Below are 12,976 nucleotides of genomic sequence, written 5' to 3'. Positions count from 1 at the left end.
ATTTTCATAACTACATACGTATCTGTATTTATCATAAAAATCAAAATGTAAATTATTTTTTATTTTCATGTACAATCGCTCGCGAATCAGCTAAAAAGAAGAATTCTTGCCGTAAAAACGTATACAATATAATTGTGCATAGATTCGAATTTACCCTTAAAAATAGTCCTAATGAAGGAACTGAAATAGCGTAACGGTAACGATACAGCCTCTGTTAATTATATTTCATTAAGAGGAAATGTCAATGCCACATAATTCGCGAGATACCGCGGTACTTTAGTTGAAATTTACAACGAAACTTTTAATGGGAATTAAATTATCTCAATGTTGTACCCGCTACGAAATTTTTATTTACAAATAAATACACCCACGCCAATTTTCGCGCGCTTTTTATCAGGACAAAGACATTCATGACCAGGACCGAAATTTAACGATTTATATACCAATAAACTGCCATTATTACCTTTGCAATGACACTAATTGATTATTTCTTAAGTGTTAAAAACAACCCCAGCCGTGTGTAAACAACACAGCTGTCACGTATCAACTGTTTTTCACGCTTCACTGCGTGCCATAGTAAGCCGCGAAACATAGGGTGTTAATACTAGCTAGAACCGGTCTTTTGTTATGTTAGCAAAAAGATTAAAACATGTCATTTAGTGATCATGATCCTGGGAGCCATAGCCAAATCGCGATATATTGGACAGCGCGATATACCGGTCCGCGATATATCGGCGTTGCAGTGTATACACAGATCCACTAACATATAAATCATATCATGTTGGTCTCTTTCCATTTTCGAACGATACTCATCTTAAATGCATTAACTTTGTGAGTAGTGTTAGATAACTCCGATTTCCCAACATTGATTTCCGTGATGCACATTCACTGTGAAGATTTCTAATAAATATTTGTTGTTTTTATCTCAAACATTGTATTTTGCGTTAATTGACACACGCATTAAATTATTCCGTAATAACCATATGATATCCGTTGTTAATTTGAATGTTATTTATAATTTTCGCCGCTCACCACAAATTTCTCGTCTGCTTGCCGCCATCTTGGACGTGTGTAAAAACAAGCGTTTACAATCGGGATACATCGACTATCATCGGTATCCTTCGCAATATAGAGAGAGATGTTGATAGCAACGTAAAATCGTATTCGGCTAAATTCGCGAACAATATATAAGTCAGTTATCGTTCGGCGACGACTCGACAAGCTCGATCGGCACTCGTTCGAAATTATTGCTAAATTACATTGTAATCTTATTGGCTTTATTGGGAAAATTTTGTCTTTTTTTGGGATATTTTAATCAAATTTTTGGGAAAAAACGGCATTTTTTGCAATTGGGAAGCAGCCGAATATCGGCTGTAATTTTGGGCAAAAAAAAAATCACTGCAATAATAAAATCGCCTGCATGTTGGAGTTTATTTCTTACATCAATCTGTTCCAAATACAGTACACTCCACGCCTTTTCCCCCAAAAAATGTGCTCACTCCACGTTTTTATTCCTGCTAGCGAGTGTTTACGCGGAGTTTGAAAGCAAGGCAAAACGTGGCGTTCCGCCGAGTTCGCTATACCCGCGGCGTGTATAACTTTAGCCTAGTCGGTAAATGCAGACAATTTCAGTTCTTATCAGCGACCAAAGTTTCTTTGGTATTTTTTAACACAATTATATCGCAAATAATTTTTATTTCCTCCAAATTAATTTCAATTCAAATATCTTTATCGTTACGGTATTTTAGTATAGTAATTATTGAAACAGTTATTGTACTGTATACTGATAAAAGAGAACATCTGGATGGAACTTGATAAAGTGTTTGGCGTTATGTGTTGTTTTGACAAAAGGGATTAACATAGGTGAATTTCACTCTGCCGATTTGGTCCATAATTACTGGTAAACATTGTTTTGAATGTCGACGCAACTAGAACACAACTGTTAATATTTAATGCAACTCTCAACTCAATAGTTACCACCTTCTTTTAGCAATCAATGGAATAACCTACCTACGAAGAGAAAATAAATGCTTTCGTGAGCAGTGAATTGACTTTGTTCCGACAATTAAAACCATTCCTTATGCATTCTTTGAACGTGTTTACTTGAGTAAGTTATGCATTCAGACAGGAAGCGACTCCCCTTTGATAACGTCAAACTGTCAATTCACACAGATTTCCGAGACTTTTAATAGGGTCCACAGTCATTTGTTTACATGTTCAGTATAGAAAAAACACCTTCCAACATGAAAACTTTGGATTAAATTATCAAAATAAAAACAATGTTGCAAACTGTGATTATAATAATTGGTAAGTATCAGTTTAAAGACGACGATTTGTTTGTCGTAAATCAACGAGTTTTCTATACAACTACTTCTACAACCACGTGGGGATCGATCTATCTTAGTTGTTTTTTTTAATGGTATATTATACATATTTAAATAAATATATATATGTACTTGTAATAAATGTAACTTTATTTGAAAATCAGGAAGTCAAACAAAGTTAAATTGATCGTTATCTCGCAAAACACGGAGTTTCCCCGCGTTGCCAACGACGAGGGCCGCCGCGTCGGCTTATAAATTTTTCCAAATCATGCAAACACCTCGTATCACGAAATATTCCTAATTTCCCTCGGCGTTACTGCACGCGGCGTATGGAGGGAAATTGGGGAAAACTCGTGGAGTGTACTGTATATATGTTATTATTATTATTATTATTAAAGTTTTATTTCTATATTTTATATATATTATATTTCTATAAGGTTTTTGCCAATTACCTTGTTGATAAAAAAAATTTCCTTCAATAAAATGCAATTACTTTACCCCTTAGCAGCCGAGAAATGGGGGCGCTAATATTTTGATCACTCCTTCATTTTATTATACGATAGGGGCGCGTTTATTAGGGCAGGAGCGTATATAATATTAGGATGAAGACAGTATCTGCAACCCAAGAGATGAGATGAGGTCTCTCATCAAAGATTAACTATTAAATGCTGAACTAAATGGCTGTGAATCTGATGGTGACTGGGATAGTAAATGTACAGAAATATGAGTTAAAATTTAAAAAAAGTAATAAAGAGCTTTTTTCATTTATCTTTTGTTAGTTTAAAAAGCTAAAATTCATAAAATGCACACAAAAATGCTCAAATTTAAGTGCCTGGTTGACCATTAAAATAGCCATAAAATGGCCCAAAATGCAGGAAATCAAGTGTTCAATTTAAAAATTGTATGGGGAGCATGCCCCTGGACCACCCTAGAAGGCCTTTTGGTTTCACATTTTGGCCTGTTGGCTCAAAGTTATTGAGAACCCTGTCTTTAGATTTAAAGAGTGGCTATTGGCAAGTTTTAATGGACGAAAATGACAAATAGAAAACTGCCTTTTGTACACACAGAGGCTTGTTTGAGTTTAGCAAAATGCCTTTAGGACTCTCCAATACTCCTAAAGTGTAATTGATAATTTTTGCTATGGTGGCTTTGGGAGTCGATATTCACTCATTCATAAAGAGAAGAGCAAATCTGCGCACAGATTTCGCGCGCATAACTAAACAGACGTTGTTCGAGACAAATTGAGGAAAATAATGAATAAACTTCATAAACATGTTAAATTTAACTAAATGGCAACCAACGGATTTTATCCTTTGCATGCACCCTATAAAAATATGACGATGTTTCAACACACTTTTCTCGCTGACATGTTTATGCTTAAATTTGAATCAGAGTATTCTGTATCGAATACCACATTGTTATCAATTTTAATAGGCTCCAACATATAACCTGACATGCAAAATATTGGTGTACTGCGACCTAACCAATATTGGGTCAATTTGGCGGATACAGCGTACGAAAGAAAAACTTAGTCAATAAAAACAATTATTTCTTGCTTTAATGGTACCATTTGGATGAGTTTGTGGTTTAGACAGGTAAACTTTAATAAGTTCTTGCAGTTTCAGTGTTCCTTAACTCTTGCATTGTTGATAACATTTTGCACCCATGGACAAGAGAGAGCACATTGCAACTCTCAGCAATCCATTGGGCTATAAAGCTGAGAGTTGAATTATTGCAACTAGTGACAGTCGATTGGTGTATAGCGGATTTTAGTGAGTAACGGATAGGTTAAACGTTTTTTGCAAAATACTTTTATTTATGTTAAGATTTATAGTTTTCTATGAATTGAATATAGCGTTTTTTTTCCTTCTTTAACTAGTACCGGGGAACGGTACCTTTCCCAAAGCCTACCGGAGGCTTCCCAATTTTAGCACCGGACCTTTCCCAATCTCGATATCTACCGTTCCGAACGATTTTAGGTGCCGTTCCCAATAGCCAGTGCCTTTTATTTTCGCTGGAAATATCTTTTGATATGGTCGAGCCTTTCATTTTTGGCCATTTATTTTCGCTGGACATTGATGCGTAGAAAGTAAACAAAACTTTTCAAATGGGGCGCAACTCTAACCGCTAAGTAAAATGTGAATGGATTACATAACCGCGACGAGTGATCGATATTTCCCGTGAAAGAATTCCATCGCTAAGACCAGTCTTCCTTACATCAATAAACTTTCTCAACACTAATTTTTCGTTGACATTAAAAAAAACGTAACCGTATTGAGTTAAATGCGCATATTACTTCTATGTATAGTTTTTTAAGTGTGAAATCCGGACAGTAACTATTAGGATACGGATATAAACAAATAAAAGTTTAACATAAAATTAAAAATAATGAGACATGGCTGTAAAATCCTATAGTTATTTACAACATATACATAAGCATTTAATGGCAGATGATCTTAATATCTTATTTGATGATTTGAAAAAAAATCAAAACAAAATATAAGACTTACCTTTGAAAATTATTGTTAAAGCATTCCACTCTAAAAACTCATTTTGGTTACGTGTGACTATTCTCACTGTCTATTGTTAAAAGATGTCAAACCAGTACAAGATCCATTGTTGTTGTTTTTGTTTAGTTTTTAAGTTTTTAATTTAACTCACATGAAACATTGCATGGCTTGTAAGACTTTTAAGGGCTAAAACAAAATTATTAATATTATTTTTTATGCAACCTCAGTGCTTATGCCTATCACTGGAAGATATTTTTTTCCAATTGACGGGCACATCCTAACTGAAGTGGCAATAACACAATTTTCACATGACATGATACGATAGTCAAAATATCATAACCGTACTGTAGTTTTTCTGTCAAAACCTAGATTAAAATGCTTTGTGATGCAGAATATAGCCCCTAATGATAGATTACATGCATTTTAAAGGTTCCCAATTCATCAATTTTGCGACTCGAATTTTTCCCAATTCATTGATTTCGCGACTCGTTTTTTTCCCGATTTGAAGATTTCACGACTCGAAAAATTCCCAATTGTAGGGGTACAGGTACCTTTCCCCTTTGGGGAAAAAAAACGCTGGAATACAAAAAGCCTATCATTGTTAAGTCAATTCATGTTTTTGTTGACGTGTGTCAATGTTTACAACTGTTTCTTTTTTTCAAAGCAAAACAAGGTCACGTTATGCACGCACTGTTTTTGTGACGACAGAAAAGGTGCAGACGAATGGTTTCTTGAATTTTGCAGATTTTGTTTGGTAAACATAATGTTCATTGATGTAATATTTTAGTATTATGTGTCCTTTACAAACGTAAGAATGTTCAGAAACCAAATTGATACATACCATATCAGGGCTCGAAATTAACACTCGCACACTCGCAAAATGCGAGTAAAAAATACCGAATGCGAGTCAAGTTTTAAGCCACTAGTATTTTTTTGCAAGTAAATAGTGAAAAGAAATGAGTAGGTATAATGCTGCTCGACACATGATCACTAAATCTTAGGTCAATTTATAGAACGCCCAAGAACCCTTATGCGTAAGCGCGCACCTTGTATGTAGACTGGTATATACAGACACGCGGATGGTATTGGTACAAAGGAAGTGAAACAGTCGACTATTCACACATGTTCATTGAAGCGAAAAATAACTTGTCACTTTATTCCCACAGACAGAAATAACACAAAATATACATAATACAAAAGATAAAGCAAAGTTAACCGTTTAGTTAGAAAAAACAGATTTTAAATCCTTCTATGAAAACAGTGAATTAGTGGAAAAAATAACTTAAAATAAGACTAAAACTTGTTATAGATGAAGATGGTCAATCAACCTAATGTGGGCCCTTGTGGTACAAGGAACTGATATCTTTGTATGGTTGCAAAAATAAAATGTATATATATGATAAGTACTTTTATTTTGTTTAAATAGAACTAAACTAAAAACCAAGGGTTTTTTATGTTTCCATCAAAATTTGCGAGAATGTTTTTGATTTTGCGAGTTGGTATTAAAGCTGCTCGCAATTTTTTGCAAGTAGAAAAAAAAGTTAAATTCGAGCCCTGCATATAAAATAAGCATGAAAGCTGCAACTCGGGATTTGGTTAATAACGGACATGTGGTGACCCATATTCAGGAATGTGGGGATTGTCTCAAAATAAATATAAACTCAATTGAAGTTTTCCAATACACATGTGGTTGGCGTGTGGCTTTGATATTAATTAGTGAAAACATCATTTTTTATGAAAAATAATCAAATCATAACGAAAAATTGATTTCTCTGAAAACATATTATTCACTATCAAATCTTTATATATATATAACAAGGTATTCAACTCAAAATGACCCGAATATAGGGTGCATCACTTTGAACAGCCATTACTTCATCAATTGTGCAGTGATTTCCATGAACTTGGTCTTATTAAACGCAGAAATGAATTTCCTTTCTGGAAATGTACATATATTGCAATTAGTGCTGCAACAATACGCCCAAAACCGTATTGCAATATATTGTCAGTTCAAAAACCTGTATTGCAATATATCGCAATATATTGCTAACTTGTACCAGAATTATAACTCGCCAATTACCCGATAATCCTGTATATTCCAGTTTTAAAGCAAATTCTGGTAAATATTTACTATAAATGTGCTCAAGAATAAAAAGAAACACAAACATTGGCACATTTTCTTAAGTATCAAATATATTTTGGCATTTGTTACTATTTAAAGATGTGATGAAATTACGTCCAACTGGGGCGTTTTATTTTCACTGAACACGCGTCATTCGCCTGACGTAATGTTCCCGCTTTTATACAACACAAAATACACCCATACTTTCCATGCGACGTTCTACATGTCTGCATAATTTTCGCGCGCTTTTTATTGAGACAAAGGATAAAGCACTTTTTATTTGACGCTATAATTTTTTATTGTCGCGTTAGCAGTTAACAGTTGTGCACAATTAATTTAACGATAAACTGTTCAAAAGCATCGAACGAATGCTCCCATGTAACAACGCTACTCCGTATAATACACTTTTTAGAATGCTATTTTTACGTAAAAAATTATTTACACCGCTTTGTTTGGTTTACCTTGATATCATTATTCCGGATGGCTTTTCTGGATGAAATGTGAATGATTTTTTGTAAAATGTTCGCACCGGTATGATGAACATCGTATCGCAATACAATATGCGGATTGCGTATTGCGATATATACCGATATACCGGTATATTGTTGCAGCACTAATTGCAATTATTTTTTACAAATGCTGTGTCAAATTTCAAGAAATAACACGATACACATGTAATCCAATAAAGACCTAAGCGATCCGGTAATGGCTGAATCAGTATACCATGAAATTTGCGCTGTAAACAAATAATATTTTTTCGGAAATTTAAAACTGCTTGCATGGTTTAATAGGACAGACATGTGTCTATCTAGGTTTAATGGTTTAATTACTGAATGCATGGTGTTAACGTTGAAATGAGACTCGAAGTCCTTAGGCTTAGCTATCCGTTATACACCAATCGACTGTGACTAGACGTTTGAATGCCAGACGTTTCCCCCCCAAGACGTTTCCTCCCCAGACATTTCCCCCCCATTTTAGTTTTAGTGCAGACGTTTCCCCTCCAATAAATGTATCATTGAGTGGTTGAAGTATATGCTTGATTTATTATCAAAATGATTATTTTGTTTATGAAGTCTTTAATTTACTTTATCTATGAAGCAGCTTCTTTGAATTTTTTTTTGGTTTTATAAATCATTTTTTTTTTTTAACTGTGAATGGAATGCATGTTAATCATTAGTTGTTAGTTGTTTTTAATCCAATTAAATAGGGTCAATTGGTGAATTGAAATATGGTTAAACCACATTTATATTAATTTCAAAACTCCTTGTAACAGTTAAATATGATAAATAAATAAACTTTGTAACTGTCAACAATTTTATTTTTCTCATGAATTCATATGTATATAATCACATTATTGGATGTCACTGATATTTTAATTTTTACTTATAACTAATTTAGACTAATTAAAACAGAATTGCACTTTCCTTGTGCATTATTTTGTTATTAATGATATAATTAGCAATTGCAATTAAAACTTATTGATATTTTTAAAATTTAACTCAATGATATTAATAATATTTAAAAGCAAAAAAAACTTTTTTATTTAATGAATTTGTGGAATTTAAGGAAAAGTTAATAACTTTACAACTTAAAAAAAACTGTTTTAAATGCAATCAATTCATTAATAATAATTAATACAGTGATAAACTATTTAAAAAATGTTTGCATGATAATGTGCTTATCTCATCTTATCCCCCTTTAAAGATGTCACCTAATCTCATCAATGCTGATTAAAGGGCCTGTATATTGCACCCATTATAATCTAGCTGTTATCTTGTGTAATACACTTGCGAATCTAATCCAAGCTTGTATATTGCACCATAATTGCCTAATATCTTGTATAATGGTAGGTGTGTGTTGTAATTTAATATTAGGGAAATAATGAAATTGCTGTCACATTTTTTTAGCTACAAATTAAATTTATTTTTAAATTGGGATGATAAATGGTAATAGTGTTATCTATAGGTCTTTGCCCAATTCCAGTAAAAAAAATCACAAAGGATATCATAGTTTTAATTTTAAAAATTGAGAAAACAACATAGTATTTTCTAAATTTTGGTTGAATTTACTCTTGAAGTCCCAATTTCATGAGTAAAAAGAGCAGTATATTTTTTTATGGTTTATTGTGTGGATATTTTCACAAAATAACGTTGTTTTTAATGGTGTAACAGTATATACTGGTAATAGGAAGTTGATACTGATATTGACTGATATTGACATTATCAAATAGAATATTCAGGATAATTGCTTTATATTGATGTATTTACAATTTAATGTCCCAAGTGTACAAATTTGGCCTAAAATCATGCTAGGTCCTTTTAGCAAACAATTCAAGTTTCCTCTATCTTTATAATTATACTAATATGAAATGATTATTTTATTTGTATTCCATTTTACTGACTGTTTGGGTATTTCTTAGAATAAATGAAAAATAAAGTTGTCAAGTGCATATATCACAGGGTTTTTTTTCCAATTTTTGGGAAGATAGCCCATGGCTTTGGAATTGGGAATTTTATCGGCATTTTCATGAAATTGGGAAAATAAATTCATTAGCCTTTTTTTCCACACGAAAAGTCCACTGATTAGGGAAATACTAAATTTGATATAACTCTTTACAATCATTCAAATTAAAAGAAAAAAATCATACAATACTTTGTTAGATGTAATTGAATTACAATTGAGATAAAATACACATAAGACTTCTTTCTAAAAAAAAAAAAAATATTTTTTTTTTTTTTTTTTTGGAAATTGGGAATTTTTTGCCACATTTTTGGAAAAAAGTATACTTTTTGGGATTGGGAACATAGCCGAATTTCGGCTATAAAATCGGGCAAAAAAAAACCTGTATCATGTTGACAAAACACAAGAATTATTGATAACATATTTTAATAGGATTTTATAAACCGCAAAATACATGTACATTTATCAAAAAAAAAATTCTGCCACTTGTGACATAAATCACATTCAATAGCTTCTTCTTGTTCACTAACAATGTTCTTACAATCTAAACAAAGATCCCACATCATGAATTCTAACACAAGAACATCAAAGGTGTGCTTTTACTCAATTTATTAATACAAAAGTTATAATTGTTTAAGTAACATACTATTCCACTTTAAATGACCATCAAAGAACATCAAAGGTGTCCTTTTACTCAATTTTTCAATGATCTCAATTAATGAAAGAAAAAGTTCAGGCACTTAGAAAAACAATTATAATTAGATCTATTTAATTGGTAAAATTTGTTTGAGGCTTCCCTAAAAACAACCATAAAAGAACACCCAGTCACTTTTACCAGAGACCTATAAAATGTATTCTATAGGTCTTTGTTTTCACTCACTCAGGACTTAACTTACATCATTTTTTTTTAAATAATTAATTATTAAGACACATAAAATGCACTGAATTTTAATACTAATCAATGAAGTTATTTTTTCACATATCCCGTCATTATAACAAATAACTACTTCTAATATACATTTTCATATTATGTGGACGTTTCACCCCCAAAATGGGGGTGAAACGTCTAGGGAGGAAACGTCTTGGGGGGGGGAGGGAGGAAACGTCTTGGGGGGGGGGGGGGGAACGTCTGCCACCCGTCGTGACTATAGGAAACATGTCATAGTTTCAGGGAAAGACATTGGCCTGTCATCAGATGTTAGAGCATTCAGAATCCGAGGACCTTAGTTTAAATCCCCTGAATAGCAGCATACCTTGCATTGGATTGATTGGTCATTAAATTCTTTCGACGGCCATTCTCCTGTCCTGTATTTGTTTGGATTAGTGATAGGTGGGTGGGGTAAACAATCACACACATTATAGAAATTTGTTAACGAAAACATGTCACATAACTTGTTTGATTTAAAAAAAGAAGGCATTAGATGTACGATGGTATAACCAGCAATCACTATACGTTACCTGTACACTAAAATAGCAGATGAGTGAAAATTTCCGGCACTTTTTGTGAAAAATGTTTTCGAATTAGTCACGTGACGATATCCGGATCGGAGTAAATTATTATTCAATGATCTAAAAAAAAATAAACGGATTTTTATAACACTGTTCTACTGATCTTTTTAAGAACAGCTATTCTAATTATTTTCTAAATGTTTTGTATAGTATACAAAATATTTTTTTATAAAATAGGTTGCATTGCACCATAATTAATTCCCAAAAAATTCGCCTACCTCCGCAAACTCCTCGCATTACATACTGTACATAGCTATAACCGGAACAGGTTAAATCTCTGCGTGGAGTTTGATCAGAATGGCTCCCTGATTAACTGACAAAACATAAGTTTATACTGATTAACTCACAAAAGATAGCTTTATACAAAGATTAATAGATTCTACGTACATTTGTTTTTGAAAAATCTTTCTTTATAACTGTACGAAAATAAATGTACAGATGGTTAACCTTGTTTCGATCGGAAGGATCTGAATCTCGATTTACCGGTACACTCAATAATAAAAGCATTTACATGTTTTCACTTGTTTAATTCGGCGTACTAAAATCCTATTTGAGTTATATATTAACCGGTTGAGAAAAATAATGCAGCGGGAGAAATCAACGCAAATAGAATAACACAGATTTTCTCACTGTGACATGCACATTAATTACAATTGTTTTATATCCACCAATAACTGTTGCCTACATAAATAACCTTGGATCTTACAATTTAGATAATTATTTACATTAGTTTTGAAAATAAAAGTATGAGTTTATGTGTGATAAAGTGTATTGTGTGTGCTTGAATTTATTATGAAACAATAATAAATAAATAAATTAATTAATTAAATAGCAATACATTGATTTATGTACATGCCACATACATTTCAGTGGCAACATTAATTTTTTTTTAGTTTTTTAATATTACTTAATTTGAAATTAAGCTTTTTTTCACGGCTGTTAATCACGAGCGCCACCTCTTTTTGCGAATTGATGATAATTCTTCAGGGTGAGTAGATTTTATGTTTTTCAACATATTTCGTATTATTTAAAAATCAAAGCGCTGAAGGCACTGAATTTGTTCGCTGTTGTATAATCTTAGACGCAACTCAGTTTTCAAAATTATGTTATAGCTTTTTATATCGCAAGTATGAAATGACCACAACCCATTCAAATTTATAAAGAGTGTGTCTTAAAACACAGGTCGAGATGTGTTGTTTTTTTCAAATCATTGATACAGCTAATCAGTGTTCACAGGCTAATCTTATTTGACATGCATTAAGCCCCGTTTCCCTGAAAACAGCCAATATGTACAGATTTCAATGATAAACACTGGACAGGCCAACGTTGTCTTACAAGCTGTTAAATACACAATATGTACTGTACCAGTGAGAACAGGCAGATGCGGTGGTTAGCGTAGACGCTTTTAGCATTCTGCCGTCTGCTAAACTTTACTGGAGTTATCCACACAGGCAGTCATGGGTTACGGTTCCTAGCGTAGCTAAGGCACACTGATTTGCTAAATTCGGTCTGCATTATTTGTGAGCTAACGCTCACAAATAAAAACGGGCATAACTATGCTTGGGAGTAACTATAACCCGGGTAATTATATTCAGATTCGGCGATATCTTGGAGAGAATTAATTGCCAATTACATTAAATTGGCACAACTCGTTTGGTTCTCTGATATACATGATTCTTTAACTTTTAATATGTGACAAAATGAAATTTTTCATTTCGACAATCTGAGGGCAATTCTACTTTAGCATGATTATTTTGCGTTATTTTAATTATAAGCAACTACTGTGTAATATTAATGTGTACAACGGTATTTGTGTCTTATTAAGGTATATAATAATTTAGATATTTAACACACATTCGGTTTCTATTTTATATTATTGAACTGTATAATACGAACATTTAAAGTAGTGATGTGCATAACTGTATGAACTACTTAACTAGCAGTTTAACTAGTGTTACATATTATTATTTGAGATAAAAAAAAGTGAATATTGAATCCACAATTAAGCTGCTATTTGCTGTATTGGATGTAAATAACATAAATATTTATTA

The 12,976-nt window shown here is 32.6% G+C and overlaps 1 protein-coding gene across 6 annotated transcripts in view; it reads right to left on the bottom strand.

The window, feature by feature from the left end:
- Positions 1–11,023, bottom strand: part of LOC127836813 (microtubule-associated protein RP/EB family member 1-like) — a 72,644-nt gene extending 61,621 nt beyond the window's left edge. For 5 of the 6 annotated variants that reach the window (XM_052363413.1, XM_052363411.1, XM_052363415.1 and 2 more), the window contains exon 1: positions 10,875–11,023. The gene's annotated coding sequence lies outside the window, so the exon portion shown is untranslated. The remainder of the gene's footprint in view (positions 1–10,874) is intronic. The other variant, XM_052363414.1, reaches the window with a different exon arrangement.
- Between the last annotated feature and the right edge of the window lie 1,953 nt (positions 11,024–12,976).

This window comes from Dreissena polymorpha, chromosome 7 (assembly GCF_020536995.1).
Source record: "Dreissena polymorpha isolate Duluth1 chromosome 7, UMN_Dpol_1.0, whole genome shotgun sequence".
Taxonomy (NCBI): domain Eukaryota; kingdom Metazoa; phylum Mollusca; class Bivalvia; order Myida; family Dreissenidae; genus Dreissena; species Dreissena polymorpha.
This window is presented reverse-complemented; position numbering and strand designations above follow the sequence as displayed.